Genomic DNA, 12,852 nt, shown 5'->3' with positions numbered 1-12,852 from the left:
AATTCGTAAGTCGTTTGCAAAATTTCGTACTGGTCATATGAGCACCGAAAACGATGAACGCAGTGGACGTCCAAAAGAGGCTGTTACCGATGAAAACGTGAAAAAAATCCACAAAATGATTTTCAATGACCGTAAAGTGAAGTTGATCGAGATAGCTGACACCCTAAAGATATCAAAGAAACGTGTTGGACATATTATTCACGAATATTTGGATATGAGAAAGCTTTTTGGAAAATGGGTGCCGCGTGAGCTCACAATCGATCAAAAACAACAACGAATTGATGATTCTGAGCAGTGTTTGGAGCTGTTATATCGAAATAAAACCGATTTTTTTCGTCGATATATAACAATGGACGACTCCATCAATTCACTCCGGAGTTCAATCGACAGTCAGCTGAGTGGACTGCACGCGATGAACCGAACCCAAAGCGTGGAAAGACTCAACAATCGACCGGTAAGGTTATGGCGTCTGTATTTTGGGATTCGCATGGTATAATTTTCATCGACTACCTTGAAAAGGGAAAAACCATCAACAGTGACTATTATATAGCGTTAATAGTGCTCGCATTGACTGTTTTTAGTGGTCACCGTAACAAAATGTGACAATGAAAAAGTGACACACTACAAGACAAAGTTAAGTAATGATTTCATATCGGTTACCGTATTCGTTGTGATGCAACAAAGAAATACAATTACAGTGTCGGTTGAAAGCTTCCGTACATTATCCCAAACAATAATATTAAATTAATAAGTAGAATAAGTAGAAAAATCCTTCAGTTTAAAAATATTGGCTATATTCAAATCTGCTCTTATACGCCAATTTTTTGCCGGTACATGTGCGAAGCAAACTTGTTTCGTTTTGGAAAGTACATTCTCTCTACCAGAGAGAATATTTCTACACTTTGTCACGGCAGTGTATGCATGGAGAAACTTATGCCAATGGCTACCATTATGATAAGGGAATGAAATATTCATTAAAATTGAATAAAAATGCAATTTTTAATTTTTGCGATTGGTCAACTGTTTTAACTTTGGTGTATAAAGAACTAATATTAATCACAAAAAAGTTCTATCTGAACACATTTCGACATTTTAGCTGTAAATTTAATATGACGTGTATAAAAACATGAATAATATTTTATATGTCAATGTTCCGAAACCCAAAATATCGAAGGCGCTCACGTTTTCAATAAGTACAATGATCAACTTCACCATAAATATCGAATAGCACTTAGATTTTAAGTAGATATAGTGAGTTTAAAAAGGATTGAATTCTATATTTTGACTCTGATTATCGGATGCCAATTTTTGGACGTAAATGTTGAATGGGAAAAACATAAACAAATTGTAACTTGGCATGAGCACGGAACGACCGAAATTAGCTCTGCGCCTAATTCGTATTACTGTTTTTGAATTAGTTGATTTTAACAACAAAAATTCCATAATAACTATAAAATTAGTTAAAATTGAGAATTTACTTTGCTGAAAAAAACTCTTATTTTTATAGAATGTGTTTAGTTGGCGAATGTTCTGGACACAAACCAGCAATATTTCAATCCAGTACGAAATTCTCATTGGCAACAAATTTTGTTATTAAAATCAGAAAATTTGTTTGTATTTATCTATCACCATCATTACTGAAGGACAGGACAAAGATAACAAAAATGAAATTGGTTTTATTAACAAGTTTACTAGCTAAAAACTCATGAGAAGTGTCAAAGCAAAACAATCCATTAAAAAGCTAAAAGGGTCAGTCTTGTTGAAACTGCCTGCAAATTGTTTAGATGTTTTTCGCATGTGTTACGATATATCGATATATAAATTTCTAAGCCGATATGTAAAAATGACGTAAACTGTTAGTGGAAAGTGTATTTATTCAGAATTTGTGCGCATTTAAAGCGTTTGTGTGTAATAATGTTTTTACGGGGAACAGTGAAGTGAGTTTCGAATATTGCACTCTAATTGTATATGTCAAATGATGTTTTTTGTATCTTCCAACCTTCTCGGCTACGCTGTCCGGTGTACTACTTGTATTCGGTTTTTGTTTCCGAGTGCTCAAAGTTTTCAGTGAGTGAGTCAATTTCGCGAAGTCGAATGAACAAAACAGCAATTGAGAAGAAAAATTTTCAAAAAGAAGTTTATGTTTCGCTTATGTCTTTTTCTCCAATACAACATCGTATTTATACCAGCCAATATAGAAAAGACAACCGCGACGAAATTTTTTTCGGTAGTAGTGTGCCATCTAGTGGCTAGTAGTAATTACGGTGTTACCGTTTTTTTCGGTGACAGAGCGCCATATAGCTGCAAATGGCAGAAACCAATTCAACCATTTATGTTGGTTGAAAACAACGTTTTATTTCTCTAATTCAACTAAAAAAATAGTTGAATGGATATGAAGCGTGCCTTAGCTAAGAAATGACAGCACGATTATTTGGTGAATTCAACCAAAAAAAATAGCCATTTCAACAAATATTTTATTATTATTAAGGGAATTAGAATTAAAAAAATCTAAATTAGCAAAAGTAAGATTTTTTTAGTTGTCTCAAAAAATAACTAACTAAAATCAGAAAATCAACTAATTTTTTCGCCAAAATGCTGATTTCGGTCTTTCCGTGAGCTTATATTTTCTGTTTCATTGTGACTGATGTGCGTGCTAAATCAAATCAAATATTCGTTACTGAGAAGTTGTTTGGCAACCCTTGGTAAGTCGCACAAGCTCCGCCTCTTACATTTTTCAGGTTAAATAGCAGTTATAATGCACGTTGCAAAGTCTTCTACTTGTTCCATGAATTTGTGTCATATAAGTTACTGTCATTGAAGTGTAATAACGTGTGCTACTTGGGATATTGTCACTCACTTTTCTCGGAGATGGCTTAACCGATTTACAAACTTAGATTCAAATGAAAGGTCTCACGATCACGGTTCCATACAGAGTTCCTGAATTCATTTGGATCCGACTTCCGGTACCGGAATTATAGGGTGATATGCACCAAAAATGTAAAAATAATATCACTCTTTTTTCTCGGAGATGGCTAAACCGATTTTCACAAACTTATGGTCCCATACGAAGTTCCTGAACATCATTTAGATCTGAATTCTGATTCCGCAATTACAGGATGATATGCACCAAAAATGTGGAATTAATGTCACCTAATTTCCTCGAAGATAGTTGAACCAAGTATCACAAACTTAGATTCAAATTAAAGGTCTCATGGTTCCAAACAAAGTTCCGAAATTTCATATATATCCAACTTCCGGCTCCGGAATTACAGGGTGATATGCATCAAAAATATGGGAATAGTGCATTATATATGTGAAAATAATGTCACTCACTTTTCTCGGAGATAGTCCCGGGTTGGCGATTCAATGCATAGGGCACTGGTCTTACAAACCAGTTGTCGTATGTTCGTGCCCCGACCTGGAAGGATTCGTTGTGTCAATAGGCTCGTAGCACCAGCCATGCAATGGTTCTGTATACTCTGAATCGGCAGCGAAGTCTGTTGAAACAGAAGGTCAAATTCCATTACAGGAATGTAATACAAAGGATTTGTTAGATAAGAATATCCAGATTTTCATTCGGATCAAACCTTTTGTTCCTGAGATAGGGTGCTCAGTATGAAAACGTCAATTTCAGGAATACTTTGTTCATAAGATACCTTGGCTAGTGATTTTCTCTAGTTTGCAGAACATGAGACTCTGTATCCAAATAAACCATTGATAGTCCCAGAAATGATTTGCTGAATTTTATCCAAGTCCGACTATCGGTACATTTTTTTTCTCCAAAATTCAAATCATCATAGAGAACTTAAAAAAAAAGTGTAGATCATATTAGTACATCGTTGAATGAACCGAATGTCACTATGCCGATATTCAGCTTTCGGTTCCGGAAGTACCGATAATAATAATCAAATATGATAAAATGGAGCTCACTTCACTTTCTCATATATGATTGAATAGATTTTCACTAACTTACATTCAAATGTAGTATATCAATGTCTACTACAGAAATCTGCATGCAACAGAAATGAAATCATGAAATTAAGTCTATGCAACAGAAATCTGCAAAACTATTTTCTGAACTTTTTTAAATTGTAGTATTTCGGGGAATTTCTGCTGTAATATACAGGAGAAAATAAAAAAGGAGAAAGGCATCATTGCTATCATCACAAGGTGGATTAAAACAGGTTTTTGTAGAATTGTTGGTTTAATTTTGACATAGATTCCATCGTCGATGAACAAGCATCCTTGGTACTTTGTCAAAACCTGCTGGTACAACTTCCCAGCTCGAGTTTTGGTGACGAAAGTTTGCTTCAACGTTCTGTTTGATTGCTAGCTGGCTCGATAAGAACGATATCCTGCTCGCAAACGAATTCTTCGAACGGTACTGCGAGTAGCAACGTATTTTTGGGCGATTTCATTATCTGGTAGTCCAGGGTTTGCTCTGACGGTTCTCTGCTTGCGGTCATATGTTCCAACTAGGACGCTTACCTAGAGGCACTCGATCCACGCTCTTTCAAAGTGGGTGTGCAGAATTTTTTCCCTCCTCTCGGCTTCCATCTGGAATGACTTTTGACTGCACGAAACACCGTGAAATTTATACCACAGAAAGTGAGCGCCTAGGTAAACAAACGACTGTAAAAGAATTCTTGCAGCGGTCATTTTCCGTGCCGCTGTAACACAATAAGTGATTCCGGATTTTAACTGGACAGAACTTTAACATATTTCTTCAGGGAACGGGTATAGCGTTATGGGTAAATCGATGCCTTTCGCGCAGTCCACCTGGGTTCGATTTCCAACCCCGCACATAGGGCCAGAAAGCTTTTCTGGCCCGAATCGTTTGGTTCAGTTTTAGCTTAATCAAAGCGTCCATTTCCATATCTCAAATGAAAATACCAATTTCAATAATAAATTCAACGTTTTTCGTTCAAATATCGAACAAGTCCCAATCAATTTAGGCTGCACGATTCCTGTTTCAGTTAGGATTGCCTAAATCCGTTAATGAAAAATCAATCAAAGCTTATCTCGTTGACTGCGAATCGTGCAGCAGTCATTAACGTTAATGACATAATAACAATAAGTCCGCAATTAAACCCAATTAGCACTACCGATCAACACCCTATGACGGATGAGAGAAAAAAGCACATAAAAAGAGACGATATGAAAACTTCCGATAGTTTCCCTTGAAGGAGAGAGGCAGAGCTAGAATAAAAGATAAAAAAAAAACAAGGCGGAACAGCTGCTGCCAAAAACTGACGGGTGCAATAAACTGACAGTGCTAATAGTTCCATCGGCATTCTGACTTCTGACTGACAGTCCGAAGTCTCAGCGAACGGGACGTAAAAAGGGTAGGTTTGTACAGTAACGGCATCGGAGTGATCGGAGTCAACAAACGAAATGTGTGAATTGTTTGCCGATTTTTTTTTTGTTTGGTTCGGTTTGTTTGGCAGCTACTACGCTGTCACCAAAATCGTGCAGAACGCGTGGAAGCGTAACCGGGGCTATTCAAAAATAAAAGAGACCCATTGTGATTGATTGATTGATTACTGGCCGCCGGTATCAGTATCAACACGAAATGCTAAAGGTTGCGACTTTTGGCTGTGGTGCAGCCAGTCGTTTGATATCGCGCAAAGATAAGTGAGATAATTTTCATTTTCGGAAAAAAAGCGAGAGACGGTGTTTTGTCGCTATCGGCGAACCTAAACTGGATCGGGTGTAAATTGAATACAGAAGCCGACTAACCTTTCAAAATAGAGCCCAGGATGTAGAAGCGCGATCGTCGGAACTGGCTGCTGTGACGTATGGGCGTGTGTGTGTGAAGATATCAGCAGAATAATCCGACGAGTTGAATATGAGTTGTTTTCTTTTTCTGGTGACAGCTGATTGATGTCGGTCGGTGCAGATGGGGTTATCCCTTTTCCGGTTTTTTCTTTCTTAAAACAAAATTGGGATTCTTCACCGAAAACTTTTGCTGCGAATTTGTTATTCTTCACGTTAGATTAATGATTTCGCTATGACGAAACTGAACGCCAGCCTGAACACGCTTGAACACGTTCAGAACAGCCTAGCTGTTTTGCACGATTTTCCTCGCGTTTCAATAAACGACACACACACGATCGCACAAACACACCGCGAAGCACTAACACAAAACACGTTGCGAAGGTCTTGTCGGTCGCGTTGTTGATACACAAAACTGCACAATTTGCTGCGAAGCCAGAGGCTGCTTTTTGATGCAAACAACAACAACAAAAAATACCCAAACACAATTTTTAAAACCGGCTCACTTGCATTAATTGCGGACGAATGTTCAATCAATTTAATCAAATTTAATTTTTCCACTTCACTCTTCTTTCTTCGGGGCTTGAAAACTTCACATGAATTTTTTTTCTTCCCTCTGGACTGCACTCGTTTTCACCGTTGTTTGTAAGCGTAAACTTTATTCGCTGGATGTATTTATTCGATCGGTAAACTCATGAATTTCAGATGTAGGCTGAGCACATTTTCGCATTGATTTTGCGAAACGGGGACTGCCTACTTCTGCTGTTGCTGCTGCTGCAAAGAAGAAGAAATATGTTTCATTCCACATTATTTTGCCATTCGGTTCTTGGGCTGTGTGCTGTCGGGACAGTGGACAGGTTTTCCTGACAGCACACACAATCAAGTTTTGAACTCGCTGATGTCGGGCACATAAACTCCACTACTCTGCTAGTCACTGCTCGAGGTTTTATTTTTTCTGTTCTCCTCTTTGAACCGCTATTCTGCTCGCTCGGTCTGAATCTGTTGCACACTTCGATGTGACCGGTTTCACACACGCACACTCGCAAACACAAACACACTGTACAATCGCTTTGGCGTGTATGAAACCAAAAGCATTCTTTGGTTTTCTGGTTTAAAGTTGAGCCGTAGTCATCGGGACATTGCATGAGGTTGGATTAAAAGGATTATTTAGTCCGATTCTTATTGGAAAAAGTGGGGTGAACAGTGTTCCACAATGGACACATAATGAGAAACGGGTTTAATGTTGTTATTCAACTTGAGCTAATCGGAGTGAAAAACTCACGGTGTTTTGTGGTCATTTGAGCGCATTTGATTTATTTTAATACCGTCATGATTTTATCGTTGCATAACTAGATTTTGTCAAACAATTTTTTTAAGCTGTAGAAACCATTATTCAGCATTCATATCCGCTAAGTATAGTATATTATAATAATTTGTGCGGGTAAAGAACCTCACTTGTTTCAAACTTAAACGTTGGAGTTCCACAACGTGGGTTTTTCATTTAGATTCAATTGAAAATTTGCAAAAAAAAAACAAACAAACACAAAATATTAAGGTTAAATTGCATATGTTTACGATTTTTCTTTGACTCATCAGTGCAAAGCAGTTCAAATTGAACTACTTAATGCAAAACTCGGCAGTTCAATTTGAACCGCCAAGCAATTGAACTGCTATGCTCTGATGAGTCAAAGACGAAACATAAACATATGCAAAATGGTTCTGTGCGTCTAGCCTAAAATAGGGGGTAAAAAATAAACTTTTTCAACTTCAAATTAAAAACATTCTGTACGGCCAGCAAGCCGAAACTTGTTTCGTGCGAGACGTCGGCTCAGACATTATACTTTGGGGTAATAATAAATATAGTCAATAATAGGTAATAGTCACATCAATTGACCGTTTTGCAAATCGGAGTAGGCTTGATCTAAACTAGAGTAATGACAAGAAATTTTTCTTTTCTTCACATACAAACTTTCACGACTTTATCAACAATCTTAATCTGTGTGAATTCAACCTATATCTAATCTGAATTTGTTCTATTCTCAAGACTTCTCGAAGCAGAACTTTTCACCTCATAAATCCAAAGCCATCAGCCTTCCTCTCGAGCAACCCGTCTTTGAACCAGTTTTAATCGAATTCTCTTAGCACTTGTTTCCTGGCGCTGCCCTTCAGGTGGGAGCACTCTTCCACTACTTGTAGCAGTTGCCTCAACATTCCTTCAATCGCAGGCAGCATCGTTTCGAAAACACTATTAAACAACAAACCTTCGCTGAATTCCACTTCTACTATCCGACCATCACGGCCTTACATCACGGCCAGCCTGCACCAAATAATACTGCTCAGGCAGAATAGTTGCAACAATTTACCAATTTCACTGGTCAAATTCTGATTGGATTCCACTTCTGCACTTGGTCGAAGCTCTCGTATGCACTCTGACCGAATTGCGAATTGAATTTATTCCAATTCCCATATGAGCCGCGTGAGTGTGTACATGAATGATCAAGACTATAGCAAAACCCGAAATATTTCCAACCCTGGCACGGTCCTCCCCGCCGACTGTGTGACAGCACGAAAAGGATTTTATTTATTATTCAATCAATTATTGAATTATTTTCGTTTCTTCGTACTGCCTTTGTATTTACGGTGAATTTCAAATGCACAACTCCATTTTTGCTCGCTACTGCACCAGCAAAACGCCAGCCCGAGTGCACTGACACCCGCAAGGGGAACGCGAGATGACGGGCAACCGACGACGATGCAATCGCGGAAGAACGAACGACGCGAAGAAACAGGAATTAAAAAAAAAACCTTTAATGCCTGCTGCTATATTAGTGGAACACCTCACCGCGAACACACCCGCTAGTCTTCACTTGTCTGGCGTAATGTGCAACACACCACTTCTTTGTACCTTCACTGAATACTGCTGAGAGCTACGGTGGCATACAAGAGAACCGCCGTTGTCGTCGTCGTCATCGGAACCGAATAGCGACACTGTCAACCGAACGAAAGCACGCGGCGAACTAAGCACCGAACAGCAGCGACGGAAACTCGAACTCGTACTCCATCCAGCCCAGCGAAACATGCTTTCCGGGCGAAGTGGCAATGCTAGCAATCACACACACAGACAAACTGGCCGGTCCCGGCTTGTTTGGGAACTCGGGCGAAATGTTCATCGGTGCTCACCAACACAAATGGCACGCGGTTCGCTACTGGTTATAAGGCTGATATGTACCGGGTGTGGATGAATGGAAACTGCGAATCAAAACAAAACCAATAACATGCTTGTTTGTTTTGGCCGAGTGAATGCGTATGTATTCTTTGGCAATGAATGGATATTTAAAGTGCAATCGCCATGTCTTCTCGATACAGTTGAGTTGATTTATTTTACATTCATAATTTGACAAAGGTGATATGAGAATAACGCCTTTTTAATTTGTTTTGAAAGAACACTTCTTGATGACAATCTTGATAGTTATGTTACATCTTTACCTTATTCGAGTTCACTGAGTACATCTGTGAATAATTGCTCTAAGTATTGAATGTGAGTGATTGGTCATTCGCTTTGTATCAATAAAATGAGTGTTTGAAAGAATTTCTAGAAAGATTTCACCTAATATATACGAGAGATATAGTTACTTACGTTGCGTTATGACGATGTTTTTGGTGGATTGCACACTTATATCATTATGTTTTCTGCTGATTGTCTAAGAAAAAACTTTTTTGTTCTTTTTTTGTCTTTTTAATATTACTCATATTTTCAGTCTGGAATTTTTCCAGATACATGGATAGTTTTTTTCCTTATACCAATCTTCAAAAATGACATAAAACATAACTGGATGTCGTGAATTCGAATAAAACTGACACTTTTACTTTATTCTTTCGAATATAAATTAGTTGATCGATAGTGTGAATTGTGCAAGCTTTCCTCTTTTTCACTACTAGAATTTGAAACGATACTCCTAAACTAAAGTACAGATTAGTTACATTAAACATTCTGACACACAAATATTATGAAATAACCAGTATAGTTCCTTATGATAAAATAATGGTGGTTCTGAAAAGAACCTTTTATGAAGGCGTTCGTGATGGAGAGTAACAAGTTGAGTTCAAATTCCGATGGATACCATTGACTTCCGATGGATACCGCTGACTTCCGTCTTCTATTTCCAGGATGACCTGTTGTCCGTGAATGCAAAACTGATATGTGTTCTGTTGGAGTCTTCTGCTTCTTCCGCTTGCGGTAACAAGCTTTGTCTTTCGCTTGGAGATACCTCGATCGCATCATAATCAACACGATGACAACGACAGCCAAATTCGAAATAAATGGCTTCTGAGTCGGTGCTATGCATTTCATATAGCAAATCAGCAGAAAGATTACTACAAACTACAACTGGTGAAAAATGGGCCATATAGAGTAGAGTGAATTAAAATTTCGTATAATTCATTGGGTATAAAATTATGGTTCTACCTAAGAGAATTTTGATGTCGATTATTTCATTTCGGATTTCAATATTTTAGTAAAAGAGACTATCACAATGCTGTACGGGAATAATTTCTGGCATCCCAGAAGAGAATAATTTTCTATGATATTAAACACTGATTAGATATTAACGATTTTAAACACTGTTGCAAATTTAAAACTGTGAAATTTGCAAAAAACTGATCAAATTATCTTAGATTTGCACTACAATGATAATTTTAATTTTCGATTTACAAAGAAGCAATCTTTATAGTTCTTTAGGTAACATTTAGAGCCATTAGAAGGGCTGATTTTGCATAATGTTCCACATTTTTGTCCATTTTCCAATGTATTTTGCTCCAATGCAAACGACCACCATCAGGATTATGTAATCGATCTTTTTCGAAGGGAAACTGGCTCTGCGACCTGAGCGTTTGAGGTTTTGTAGAACGCTAAAGGTCTGCTCATATTACTAGCGACTGCTCCATCTGACGACCGAAGTCCAAATGAAAGCATTGACGACTGCTCCACCTGACAATTGAAGTCCAAATTAAAGCACGACCTAAGTGTTTGAGGCTTTATACCACGCAAAAGGTTTCCTTTCATTGCCAACTGCTCCACCTGACGACCGAAGTCCAAATGAGAACATGACCTGATCCGACTTCCGCTTCCGGAATTGTAAAAAAATATGCGCAAATTTAATAAAACATGCGCACTCAATTTTCTCGGAAATTCCTTAACTGATTTGCACAAACTAAGAAGCAAATAGAAGGTTTTAGAATTCTTTAAAAAGTACCCGAAAGGTTGACCCAGATTCAACTTCCAGTTCCGGTATTAAAGTGCAACTAGTGAAAATTTACAATTTCATGAGTATTTATTCACAAGCGATTGCGAAACGAGGTGCACATTTTCATAAAACTTACTGCTAAACTCATCTAGTTGGCAGATCTTGTTAGTTAGTGAATATATAAAACTACTTTGGAACCACTAGTCTCCGGTTTCCGCTTCCGAAGGCACCGATAATAGTGTAGAAAATCTCCAAAAACGGAACTCACTTCGATTTCTCAGCAACGGTTAAGCCGATTTTCACGAATTATGATTCAAGTTGAAGCTCTCATTGTCTTTAAATACACTGTGCATTGCCATTTCAACCTTACGAGCGAACGGACGTGATTTGGATTTACTGCGAAAGCATTGAAAACCAGTTGTGTGTGTGTGTGTGATAAAGTGGTCGGAAGATATCGTGTAATAGACAATAGTGCTTTTTCCTCTGAGAGGTTTTTTCGCATTATATAATAAAACAGTGCCTTATTGTGAGCTGTCGATCGAAACGGTACCGTTAGCCGGTTATTGTTTCGCCGATCAAGGCCAAGTGTGCGGATTATAAACAAGCGGCCATTGTGTGAAGATTATAAATAAGTGTGACTTTTCCTCTTGGAGGTTTTTTGCACACCATCAAAGCGGCGAAACGCCGATTGACGAAGTCCAGCTTGGTGTCCCCCGTTGGATCTTAGTTAAGTACTGTTACTTCGTTTATTTTTATTTCTTTATTTGACCATTATATTTCCCCCCGAATCATTTGTTTCTGCGCGGAAGTAGTTCCGCGACATGTCTAATTTAAATCCTGACCCCCCCCCCCCCCTCCCCGCTCCCGATGTTCAAATGGAGACCTCTCTTGACTGTAAAAAGTCCCGCATAAAGAGCTATCCTGATGGGCTCGCACTACCGGCCAGGCCTTATGCGGTCTATTTCCGGACCAAATCGAAAGAAAAAAAATTAAATATTTTAAAAATATCGCGGGACCTGACATCGCGATATAATACTATAAAAAGTATGGATAGAATACGGCCTGACAAGCTCAGGGTCCTGTTTACCAGCTCAAAACAGGCTAATGAGCTTGTTCAAAAGGATCCTTTTACGCAGGAGTACCGCGTCTATGTACCAGCTCGCGAAGTAGAAATCGACGGTGTGGTCACCGATTCGAGCTTGACTTGCGAGGACGTTCTTAAGTACGGGGTGGGCTGTTTTAAGGATCCCTCACTTAAGAATGTCAAGATACTGGATTGCAAGCGATTGCATTCAGTATCGATCTGCTTTGCCCAACCACATCCTCTTGGACCGGTTTCGTTTGCCTGTTCGTCTATTCGTACCCCGAGTAATGAATTGTACTAATTGCAAACAACTGGGGCATACAGCTACCCATTGCAGCAATAAGCCACGTTGTGCTAACTGTGGGGAAGCTCATGCGGACAGCTCTTGCGGTAAGGATGCTGAAAACTGTCTCTACTGTAAGGAGGGTCCGCATGACCTCTCTGATTGTCCCGCTTACAAACTGCGAGGTGATCGAATGAAGCGTTCCCTAAAGGAGCACTCCAAGCGTTCCTTCGCAGAGATGCTTAAAAGTGCCACCCCTCCAAAACAGACAACGAACCCATATGCCTGCTTGTCAACTGACGAGAGCGATTCTGACGACTCTTTGGAAGGTCCATCTTCGGCGGTCCCTCATAGCTGTAGAAAAAGAATGAATAAATCCTCTCATAAGCTACCTAGTAAGGGTTCGAAGGTGTCTTCCGAAGGGCTTCGAAAAGTTACAGCTAAAGGGAATCGAGACACAACACCGA

General features: G+C 38.9%; 1 long non-coding RNA gene across 2 annotated transcripts in view; it reads right to left on the bottom strand.

Moving 5' to 3' along the window:
* LOC131436972 (uncharacterized) overlaps positions 1-8,779 on the bottom strand; it is a 101,873-nt gene extending 93,094 nt beyond the window's left edge. For both annotated transcript variants that reach the window (XR_009230681.1, XR_009230680.1), the window contains exons 1-2: positions 8,037-8,779; positions 5,740-6,549 (exon numbers count right to left, since the gene is read on the bottom strand). This is a non-coding gene — a long non-coding RNA (uncharacterized LOC131436972). The remainder of the gene's footprint in view (positions 1-5,739; positions 6,550-8,036) is intronic.
* Positions 8,780-12,852: the final 4,073 nt, after the last annotated feature.

This window comes from Malaya genurostris, chromosome 3 (genome assembly GCF_030247185.1).
Source record: "Malaya genurostris strain Urasoe2022 chromosome 3, Malgen_1.1, whole genome shotgun sequence".
Lineage (NCBI taxonomy): Eukaryota > Metazoa > Arthropoda > Insecta > Diptera > Culicidae > Malaya > Malaya genurostris.
Note: the sequence above shows the minus strand (reverse complement) of the source record. Positions and strands in the feature narration are given on the sequence as shown.